The sequence below is a fragment of the Bombina bombina genome, chromosome 3 (genome assembly GCF_027579735.1).
Source record: "Bombina bombina isolate aBomBom1 chromosome 3, aBomBom1.pri, whole genome shotgun sequence".
Classification (NCBI taxonomy): Eukaryota; Metazoa; Chordata; class Amphibia; order Anura; family Bombinatoridae; genus Bombina; species Bombina bombina.
This window is the reverse complement of record NC_069501.1, coordinates 769,232,292-769,244,824: the sequence shown is the minus strand read 5'-3', so window position 1 is coordinate 769,244,824 and position 12,533 is coordinate 769,232,292.

Below are 12,533 nucleotides of genomic sequence, written 5' to 3'. Positions count from 1 at the left end.
ATATTCCAGGATTATTCGCTAGAAACCTCTACCCATAGAAAAGAGATGACACCTTTTTGTTCCTGTTTGATTGGGATGGGTTTAAATGCTTCTTTGTTATATCCAGTGAAAATTAAAGTGTTAAAGGCCGGAGTCTGGCACTTGTTGAATAACAAGACAGAGGCCAACCATTTTCTAGAAGATATTGCGGATTAAGTTCATATGCACTGTTATGATTGTTGTATACTATGCTCACAGGTCAGATTAATGTCTTGGAAAATTTCTGAATTTTAAAGAAATATTATATTTTACATCTCAGTTAGAGGTATTGGGGGAAAAGGGAGAAGGATTATGATGTTTTCGGGGGTGGTTTTTGAGTCCTCTTTTTCTTTTTTCTCTCCTCTTCCTCTCTCTCTTCCCTCTCCCTCTCTCCCTCGCTCCCCCGCTCCCCTCCCCCATGTGTTATTTCCATTATTGCAAGTTAAAACATGACGTTTATTAATTTAGTGTCATGGAATGTCCGTGGGGTAACATCCCAAATTAAACGCAAATCTATATTAAAACACTTAAAAACGTGTAAAGCCCAAATTTCTTTTATTTAGGAAACTTATCTAACCTGAATAACTGGGGGGGTTCTTAAGTGTAGGCATCTCCTCTGAGTATAATTCACTTTAGAACACAGTGCACTCTCTTTTTGAGTTTTATTTTCTAGAATTTTCAGCGACAATGTTACCCCATCTTGATTTAATTAGACAGGATGTTGCAGCTCTCTCTGCTGAAGTAAGACAATTCAATAATAGGATAGACGAGTCTGAGGTTAGAATTTCAGAAATTGAGGATAGAATAAATTCTCGTGAGCAGGACACTAAATACTATGACACTACAATTAAGAAACTTCAAGAGAGACTAGACGATCTAGAAGATCGTTCTAGAAGAAATAACAAGAAATTTAGGTGTCCCAGAGAGTCAAGAATTTCAAGACCTAAACAAGATTATAAGTGAAACCTTGCCCCTCCTAATAGAAATACCCATTAGTAGGGCCTAAATATTGGTTGAAAGAATTCATAGGATAGGTCCAGAGAAAACCAGATGAGATGGCACAGTGCTGATAAGACCTATAATTGTTAAACTTTCACATTTTCAGGATAAAATGGAAATTCTAACTTATTATAGAAAAAAAAATGAGTTCTTTTAAAGGATTAAATAAAATCTAATATTCCAGGATTATTCGCTAGAAACCTCTACCCATAGAAAAGAGATGACACCTTTTTGTTCCTGTTTGATTGGGATGGGTTTAAATGCTTCTTTGTTATATCCAGTGAAAATTAAAGTGTTAAAGGCCGGAGTCTGGCACTTGTTGAATAACAAGACAGAGGCCAACCATTTTCTAGAAGATATTGCGGATTAAGTTCATATGCACTGTTATGATTGTTGTATACTATGCTCACAGGTCAGATTAATGTCTTGGAAAATTTCTGAATTTTAAAGAAATATTATATTTTACATCTCAGTTAGAGGTATTGGGGGAAAAGGGAGAAGGATTACGATGTTTTCGGGGGTGGTTTTTGAGTCCTCTTTTTCTTTTTTCTCTCCTCTTCCTCTCTCTCTTCCCTCTCCCTCTCTCCCTCGCTCCCCCGCTCCCCTCCCCCATGTGTTATTTCCATTATTGCAAGTTAAAACATGACGTTTATTAATTTAGTGTCATGGAATGTCCGTGGGGTAACATCCCAAATTAAACGCAAATCTATATTAAAACACTTAAAAACGTGTAAAGCCCAAATTGCTTTTATTTAGGAAACTTATCTACAAGCTAATGAAATTCTCAAATTAAAACAGGTTGGGATGGAGAGGTAGTGGCAACCTCAAGTGTTAAAAGCAAAAAAGGTGTTGCAATTTTATTTCATAAAAACCACGGATATTGATGAAGATGGTAGATATATTATCGCCCAGGTTGTTCTATCAGGACAGAAATACACACTCTGTAATATATATGGCCCGAATAATGGGGATAAAGGGTTCTGGAACAATTTAACTAAAAAAACTAATAGATTACAGACAGCTAGATTACGAGTTTGGCGTTATGAGTGAAAAAGTATCGTTAAGCTTCATAACGCTGCTTTTTCCATAACGCCGCTATTACAAGTCTTGTAGGTATAGGTGTACCACACACCTTTTTGGCCCTCATGCAATGTCAGTCAATGGGACTTGCATAGTGCCGGTATTACGAGTTGGCTTGGGAGGCCAAAAAGTGAGCGGTACACTCTATAACCGACAAGATCCGTACAGACATCTAAAGTCAGTAATTATGAGTTTTATGTTACAAATCTGTAGCATAAAACTCATAACTAAAATGTTAAAAAGTACACTAACACCCATAAACTACCTATTAACCCCTAAACTGAGGCCCTCCCGCATCGCAAAAACTAAAATAAATTATTAACCCCTAATCTGCCGCTCCGAACATCGCCACCACTATTAAAATGTATTAACCCCTCTTCCGCCACTCCCCGACATCGTCACCACTATAATAAACCTATTAACCCCTAAACCGCCGCCCTCCCGCATCGCAAACACTACTTAAATTTTATTAACCCCTAATCTGCCGTCCCCCCACACCGCCGCTATAAAAAAACCTATTAACCACTAAACCGCAAGCCCCCACAATGAAATATACTAAATTAAACTATTAACCCCATAACCTCTGGCCTCTCACATCACTACATAAATAGATTAACCCCTTAACCTAACCCTAACGTAACCCTAAGCATAAGTCAAACCCTAACACCCCCTAACTTAAATATAATTAAAATAAAGCTAAATAAACCTTACAATTATTACTTAAATAATTCCTATTTAAAACTAAATACAAACTTACCTGTAAAAAAAACCTAAGCTAGCTACAATATAACTAATAGTTATATTGTAGCTATCTTAGGTTTTATTTTTATTTCACAGGTAAGTTTGCATTTATTTTAACTAGGTAGACTAGTTAATAAATAGTTATTAACTATTTACTAACTACCTAGTTAAAATAAATACAAAGTTACCTGTAAAATAAAACCTAACATGCCTTACACTAAAAACTAACATTACAATAAACATTACATTGTAATAGCCAATAGAATGCAAGCTCAATCCTTTTGGCTGATTGGATCAGCCAATAGGTTTAAAGCTCAATCCTATTGGCTGATTGGATCAGCCAATATGATTTTTCCCCTTTAATTCCTATTGGCTGATAGAATTATATCAGCCAATCAGAATGTAAGGGACGCCATCTTGGATGATGTTACTTAAAGGGAACTTCATTTTACAGCGAAGATCGGAAGAAGAGGATGCTCCGTGCCGGATGTCTTGAAGATGGACCCGCTCTGCACCGGATGGATGAAGATAGAAGTTGCCGTCTGGATGAAGATTTCTGCCCGCTTAGATGAAAACTTCTGTCCGCTTGGATGAAGACTTCTGCCGGCTTCAATGAGGACTTCTGCCCGCTTGGATGAGGATGGATGTCCGGTCTTCGAAAACTGTAAGTGGATCGTTGTGGGTTAGTGCTAGGTTTTTTTAAGGGTTTATTGGGTGGGTTTTATTTTTATCTTAGGGTTTGGGCAACATAAAAGAGCTAAATGCACTTTTAAGGGAAATGCCCATACAAATGCCCTTTTCAGGGCAATGGTTAGCTTAGGTTTATTTAGATTTAGTTTTTATTTGGGGGGGGTGGGTGGTGGGTTTTACTGTTGGGGGTGTTTGTAATTTTCTTTACAGGTAAAAGAGCTAATTTCTTTGGGGCAATGCCCCACAAAAGGCCCTTTTAAGGGCCATTAGCAGTTTAGTGTAGGCTAGGTTTTTTTATGGGGGGGGGGTATTTTGATACGGCTATTAGATTAGGAGTAATTCGTTTTTATTTTTGATAATGTGTTTTTTTATTTTTTGTAATTTAGTGTGTTTTTTTGTAATTTAGAAAATTGTATTACATTAATTTAATTTATTTTATTTTATTGTAATGTTAGTTTTTAGTGTAAGGCAGGTTAGGTTTTATTTAACAGGTAACTTTGTATTTATTTTAGCTAGGTAGTTATTAAATAGTTACTAACTATTTACTAACTAGTCTCCCTAGTTAAAATAAATACAAACTTACCTGTGAAATAAAAATAAAACCTAAGATAGCTACAATGTAACTATTAGTTATATTGTAGCTAGCTTAGGTTTTTTTTACAGGTAAGTATGTATTTAGCTTTAAATAGGAATTATTTAGTTAATAATTGTAAGGTTTATTTAGCTTTATTTTAATTATATTTAAGTTAGGGGTGTGTTAGGGTTAGGGTTAGACTTATGCTTAGGGTTATGTTAGGGTTAGGGTTAGGTTTAGGGGTTAATATATTTATGTAGTGTTAGTTATGTTGGAGGCCAGCAGTTTAGGGGTTAATAACTTTAGTATGTGGCGGCGACATTGGGGACGGCAGATTAGGGGTTATTAACTGTAATGTAGGTGGTGGTGATGTTAAGGGCGGCAGATTAGGGGTTAATAGTTTTATTTAGGTGGCGGCGATGTTAAGGGAGGCAGATTATGGGTTAATAACTGTAATGTAGGTGGCGGCGATGTTAGGGGCAGCAGATTAGGGGTGTTTAGACTCAGGGTTTATGTTAGGGTGTTAGATTTAAACATAACGTTTTCTTTCCACATAGACATCAATGGGGCTGCATTATGGAGCTTTTGTTTCTGTGATCGCAGGTGTTAGGCTTCTTTTTTGCCGGCTCTCCCCATTGATGTCTATGGGGAAATCGTGCACGAGCACATCAAAGCAACGCCACCATATCACCCGCACAAGCCTGCTTTTTGTAAACTTGTAATAGCAGCGCTATAGGTAAGTGAAATAACGCTGCTTTTGTGGCGGTCGTTAATTTCCCTATAGCGCTCAAAACTTGTAATCTAGATTGGATCGATTACAGAGAGTAAAAGGGAAAAATAGAAAGAGAAGTTATAAATCTAAATTAAATACTCTTAAAAACCTTAAAAAAAATTAAACAAAAAATATTTGGAGGCTCCAAAATCCCGATTTAAAAGAATATACATGTGAATCCAAAACTTATAAAACATTCTTGATACTTAATTATTAGTAGGTAAGGCCATTAAGGCGTCCATTTAGTCAATTATCATTTCAGATCACGCCTCAATCATGCTACAGCTACAGTCTAATCAGACAAAAATGTCACGTACGTCCTTCAGCTTCCCAAAATTTCTTTTTAACAATACGAAATTTAAGAACTGGTTAAATGAAAAATGGAAAGAATTTATTTTATACAACAAGGAATCAGTACAGAACCCTGAGATCGTTTGGGAAGCATCTAAATCAGTTTTAAGGGGTGAAATGAAAGCATATATGTGCAAACTCAAAAAAAATAATAATGAACGTAGCACTCAACTCTCTAATCAATTGGTCAATGCATATAACAGTTATTAAAGAGAGCTATTGAATGAGAAATGGAGTGCATACCTACAGGCCAAAAAGGAGCGGGAGATATTTTTTCAGCAGAATACTGCAAAATTAAACTCTAAATTATATAGGTATGGGGGCAAAATGGGTAAATGCCTGTCTGGTCTGGTAAGACAAATTAAGGGTCCCAAAACTATACTGGCGATAAAAGGGAACAAGAAAAGATTAACACAAACCAGTGAAATCAGCTCTGAATTTTTAAATGAATATAAAAAGATTTTTTCACCTTCAGAAATTAATGAGGAAAACAAGAAGAATTCTTGCGAAAAATTTGTAAGCTGCCACATTTGTTACCTGAAGATCTATTAGAGCTAAATAGACCAATAACGCAGAAAGAAATTGCAATAAGGCTGCAGGACCGGATGCGTTACCGAATGAGTCATACAAAATTTTACAGAGTAACATACTGCAAAGCCTTGCTGATCTATTTAATTATTACTATGTGGAAGGGTCAAGATTCTCCCGAGAATTTACTAAGTCTATTATCACTTTAATTCCAAAAAAGGCAAAGATCCTGAAACTTTAGATGCGTATCATCCTATTTATTTACTTAGTTCAGTCTATAAAATATTAACCTCAATAGTTGCAGCGAGGCTACAGAAGTTACTACCCAAACTGATCAAACAGGGGTTATGACAGGCAGATCCTCGTTTTCTAATTTAATCTACTTTTAACAGTAGATTATTATAGTGCGAAGAAGAATGAAAATACGCAAATAGAAAAGGATAAGGCAGTTATAGCCATCAATGCCGAAAAGGTTTTTGATGCAATTTGGCACCATCTTTTTGGTTCCCTAGAACGATTTGGCCTAAAGGGCTATTTTTAAAATGTATTCACATGTATAATAAACCATTTTTTATAAAAGTTGGTCGCAGAGAACTTAAAATATCTTTATATGCTGATGATCTTTTGGTATTTATCAGCAATACCAGTTATAATCGCCTGAAACTTATGAAGAGCCTTGGCGTTTTTAGTACTTTTTTAGGATATAAGGTAAACACTCAAAAATCTGAAATTTTATGGATACAAAAGAACGAGTATTCTAGAGAAGATATTCTATTTAAGGAAGTTAAGAGTTTAAAATATTTAGGTATTAATGTAAATCTAGCTCCAGAAAAATGGTATGAAGAAAACTTGACTGGCTTAATTGACAAGGTGCAGAAGGACCTTCAGAGATGGACAAACTCGCCACACCTCCTTTCTTTGATTGGCTAAGTTAGCCTTTAAATAGTACAACTCTAAATTAAGCTGGTATAGTCTTGATAAAGGCCTCTCAGTCGGCTGAAACACGTTGACCTCCTGTGACGTACCAGCCCGAGTTCCTATTTGTATATGGTACCTTTAGATGTTCTTACCCTGAACCAGAAGTTTTGGATAAATGATTTTCCTCCCCTGGATAAAAGTATTTTCTTCTCTCTTCTCTGGATCCTTCCACATTGGACCTCCACTGGATTTTTTACTCTTTGTGACTCTTTGTGACTGTATAGACTTTGGGACTATATCGTTGCTTTATATATGGGACGTCTCTTTATCTGAGCTCAGATTCATTAATATCATTCATTATTTTCTTTATTGTTATTTTTTTTTGTTATACCCTTATTTTGCCATATGTTTGACATATGCTTTTCACTGTTGCTTTTAAACATTTTACTCTAAATTGTGAATAGCTCTGCTAGATTGCCACATAGTTCTAGCTATCTTGTTCCATATATTCCTTGGATTAAAACCGTTTTTATATACAACATATGTTTTTATATATTTTTTATTGTCTGTATTTTTCTCCCTATTTCTACACTCCTTATTAGTACAGTATTATGTGTTATTAATACAGTACTATGTGTTATTTCTACGTTCTTAAGTAATCCAGTACTATGTGTTGTTTTTTGGCCATTATACACTCATATTGATAATCTCTTTGGGCCCAGCTTTTCCATCAGCACACTTAAAGGGACAATGAACCCAATTTTTTTTATTTTGTGATTCAGATAGAGCATGACATTTTAAGCAACTTTCTAATTTACTCCTATTATCAAATTTTCTTCATTCTCTTGGTATCTTTATTTGAAATGCAAGAATGTAAGTTTAGATGCCGGCCCATTTTTAGTGAACAACCTGGGTTGTTCTTGCTGATTGGTGGATAAATTCATCCACCAATAAAAAAGTGCTGTCCAGAGTCTGAATAAAATAAAAAAAAAGCTTAGATGCATTCTTTTTCAAATAAAGATAGTAAGAGAATGAAAAATTGATAATAGGAGTAAATTAGAAAGTTGCTTAAAATTGCATGCTCTATCTGAATCACAAAAGAAAAAATGTGGATTCAGTGTCCCTGTAAGCCCCCTTTGGGTGGCACTCCTATGTCCCCATAATTTAAGTAACTTTATTCAAAGTCTACCAGTTAAAGTTAAGAAACAGTATATTTATCCGTTTTGGAATTCGATTCATATACAAGAAGCCTACTGTAGAGGAGAATTTCCGGATTAGAAGGCATATTTCTACTCTATGGAGTATTGGGGGAGTTCTTCCTTTTTTTTTTCTTTTCTCTATTTCCTGTTTTTTGTTTTTTGTGTGTGTTTTACTTCTAATTCTTGATTTTAAGTTAGTAGTGGAAAAAATGTACCAGAGGAAGATTAAAATGTTCAGATCCGAAGAGTAGATTGCCACTTGTCGGGCTGCATTTTTGATCTAATCAATGATGTTGTTGATCTACATGTAATTTTCATTGTAACTTTTATTACTTGCACTTATAATGAAAATATTGTGCTGTATTTTTGCTTTTTTTGCTGTATTTTCATGAAGGTAGAAAAACTATGATTTATGGATGTTCCTCTGTGTCAATGAAGAATAAAGATTTTTAAAAAAAAAAACATTACCCAAAATAACAAACTCTACAGCTACGAAAAATAACAAAATCTAAGATTACAGAAAATAGTAAACAAAATTATCCAAACTAAAAAAAATTAAACCTAATCTAATACCCCTTAAAATGGCCTCTTGTAGGGCATTGCCCTAAGTTTAACAGCTCTTTTACTTTAAAATTTTTTACAAATTAACCCCTAACAGTAAAACCCGCCACCCATCCAACCCCCCAAAATAAAAAAGACCTAACTCTAAAAAAATCTAATCTACCCATTGTCCCTAAAGGGGCATTTGTATGGGCATTGCCCTTTAAAGGGCAATCAGCTCTTTAACTGCGCATTAAAAAAAAACAACCTAATCTTAAAAAAAAAGCGAACCCAAAAAAAAATAAACAAACAACACTAACCCCCGAAATAGGTACTCACCATTCCTGAAGTCCGCCGGTGAAGGTCTTCTTCCAGACAGCTCCATCTTCATCCAGCGCGGGACTATCTTCTTTCTTCATCCTGGTGGCGTGGAGCGAAGGCGGCGTGGAGAGGAGCAGGACCGGCGACCATGCAGACATCCAATGTGTTGGCTCCTCTTCATGCGATTGTCCACTGCACACTGAAGATTGAATGCAAGGTACCCGTTTTATATTGGGGTACCCTGCATTCCTATTGTCTGAAAATTTCAAATCAGCCAATAGGTTAAAAGCTACTTAAATCCTATTGGCTATTCAAATCAGCCAATAAGATCTAAATAGCTCTCATCCTATTGGCTGATTTGAAATTTTCAGCCAATAGGAATGCAAGGTACCCCAATATAAAACGGGTACCTTGCATTCAAACTTCAGTGTGCGGTGGACGATCGCATAAAGAGTAGCCTCCACATTGGATGTCTGCGCCTTAGCTCCGCAGGCTGGTAAACTTAGGGCAATGCCCAACAAAAGGCCCTTTTAAGAGCTATTGTTAGTTTAGTGTTAGATTAGGGGGTGTTTTTATTTTGGGGTGGCTTTTTGTTTTTATAGGGGTATTAGATTAAGTTTAATTTTTTTTATTTTGGATAATTTCGTATATTACTTTCTGTAATCTTAGATTTTGTTATTTTTCGTAATTGTAGAGTTTGTTATTTTTTTGTAATGTTAGATTTTGTTATTTTGTTTAATTTTAGATTTTGTAATTTTTTTGCAATGTTAGTTTTTTTTCGTAGTATTAGGATTTTTTAATTTTGTAATTTAGTTTTTTTAGTTTTGGTATCATGTTTTTTTTTTTTAACCCCTTAGTGACCAGACCACTTTTCAATTTGTTGACCATCTGGGACCAAGGCTATTTTTGCATTTCTTCGATGTTTGTGTTTAACTGTAATTTTCCTCTTACTCATTTACTGTACCCACACATATTATATACTGTTTTTCTCGCCATTAAATGGACTTTCTAAAGATATGATTATTTTCATCATATCTTATAATTTACTATAAAAAAAATATAAAATATGAGGAAAAAATGAAAAAAAATGCACTTTTTCTAACTTTGAGCCCCACAATCTCTTACACATCTACAACCACCATAAAATACCAATGCTAAACAGTTTCTAAATTTTGTCCTGAGTTTATAAATACCCAATGTTTACATGTTCTTTGCTTTTTTTGCAAGTTATAGGGCGATAAGTACAAGTAGCACTTTGCTATTTCAAAACCATGTTTTTTAAAAATTGGCGATAGTTACATTGTAACACCAATACCTGTCAGGAATCCCTGAATAACCCTTCAAATGTATATTTTTTTTAAAAAGAAGACAACCTAAGGTATTAAACTTGGGGTATTTTGACTTTTTTCATGCAACCATTTTACCACCAATCTATGCCAAAGTTTGGGGGGGGAAAAAAATAATTTGATTTTTTGACAAAATAGCAATTTAAGAATACATTTACTGATAATATTAAGGGTTACTGCCAAATAACACCCTAATATGTCTTCAGCAGCATCTCCTGGGTACAGTGATACCACCCATGTATAGGTGTGTCGGGTTCTCGGGGGGCTAAAAGCCCTTATTTTTAGAGAGCGCATTCCAGTTTTTCAACTTGGAATTTTCACATCGGTCATCATGCACCCATGTCCTATTTGGGACATTTCTGAAGCTGGCCAATGGAATTTACCCCATCAAACCATATATTTTTGAAAAGTAGACACCCTAGGGTATTTCAAATGCTGGTATTTTAACACTTTCCATGCACTAATTCAACCACCAGTCTTTGTCAAACTTTTGGGTAGTCATTTTTTTGTGTTATTTTTCACACACATTGTACTTTAGGCATGGATTCTCAGTTCCTGTTATGTGTTACTGCCAAAAAACACCTCAATATGTGTTCAACAACATCTCCTGAGTACAGTGATACCACCCATGTATAGGTGTGTCGGGTTCTCTGGGGGCTAAAAGGCCTTAATTTTAGGAAGCGCATTCCAGTTTTTCAACTTGGAATTTTCACATTGGTCATCATGCACCCATGTCCTATTTGGGACATTTCTGAAGCTGGCCAATGGAATTTACCCTCATCAAACCATATATTTTTGAAAAGTAGACACCCTAGGGTATTTCAAATGCTGGTATTTTAACACTTTCCATGCACTAATTCAACCACCAGTCTTTGTCAAACTTTTGGGTAGTCATTTTTTTGTGTTATTTTTCACATACATTGTACTTTAGACATGGATTCACAGCTCCTGTTATGTGTTACTACCAAAGAAGACACCAATATGTGGTCACCAACATCTCCTGAGTTCAGTGATACCACCTATGCATAGGTTTGGTGGCTTGTTTGGGCGGTGCAATGCCAAATGTCTGACATGTGTTTGTGATTTTTTTTCACATTTAAAATATTTTCTTTGCCTATCGTCTTTTTTGGGGGTCTTTTAACGATACCCCAATTTATTTGTTTTCCATAAATGTGATTATATTTAAAAAGTTGACACCCCAAGGTATTATACATGGAGTGGTTTGATGACTTTGATGCAACCGTTTTAGCCCAAAAAATTGGAGAAAGTATATGGTGGTAATTTTTCAATTTTCATTGTTACAGACACATTGCTTTTTTTACTATGATTTAGGAGAGACTGTTGTAAGTTATTGCAAAAGAATACTTCAGGTTGTTTTCTGCAAGGCACCCTGAGTACACCTATGCCCCCCATGCATAGGTTGCCAGGACTTTGGGAAGGTTATGTTACATGATTTTAGTTATTAAAAATGAGAGTATTTCTTCTGATAGGCCTATCTTTAGTTTGGGGCCTATCGCATACCCCACTTTTATTTATTGCATTCAAAGTGTATATTTTTTAAATGTTGACACCCCAAGGTATTGTATATGGTGTGCTTTGATGCCTTTGAAGCAACCATTTTAGCCCAAAAAATTGGAGAAAGTGTATGGTGGTAATTTTTCAATTTTCATTTTTACAGACACATTGCTTTTTGACTATGATTTAGGAGAGATTGTTGTAAGTTATTGCAAAAGAATACTTCAGGTTGTTTTCTGCAAGGCACACTGAGTACACCTATGCCCCCCATGCATAGGTTTGCCAGGATTTTGGGAAGGTTATGTTACAATTTTATGACATGTGATTTTAGTTATTAAAAATGAGAGTATTTCTTCTGATAGGCCTATCTTTAGTTTGGGGCCTATCGCATACCCAACTTTTATTTATTGCATTCAAAGTGTATATTTTATAAATGTTGACACCCCAAGGTATTGTATATGGTGTGCTTTGATGCCTTTGAAGCAACCGTTTTAGCCCAAAAAATTGGAGAAAGTGTATGGTGGTAATTTTTAAATTTTCATTTTTACAGACACATTGCTTTTTGACTATGATTTAGGAGAGACTGTTGTAAGTTATTACAAAAACATACTTCAGGTTGTTTTCTGCAAGGCACCCTGAGAACACCTATGTCCCCCATGCATAGGTTTGACAGGGGTTTTGGTTAAAAAAAACAGGCCCAATTTTAGAAAAAAATAGAGTAGTTAAATGTAAAAATCTGGCACAGTAAAAGTAAAAAAACAAACAAACATCTAACTGTAAACATAACCAATATATATATATATATATATATATATATATATATATATATATATATATATATATATATATATATATATATATAACAGCAAATGTATTTATTTTTTTAAAAATTGACCATTGTATGGTACTGCTTGAAGCAGTCCCCAATGCAGAGTGCAGGC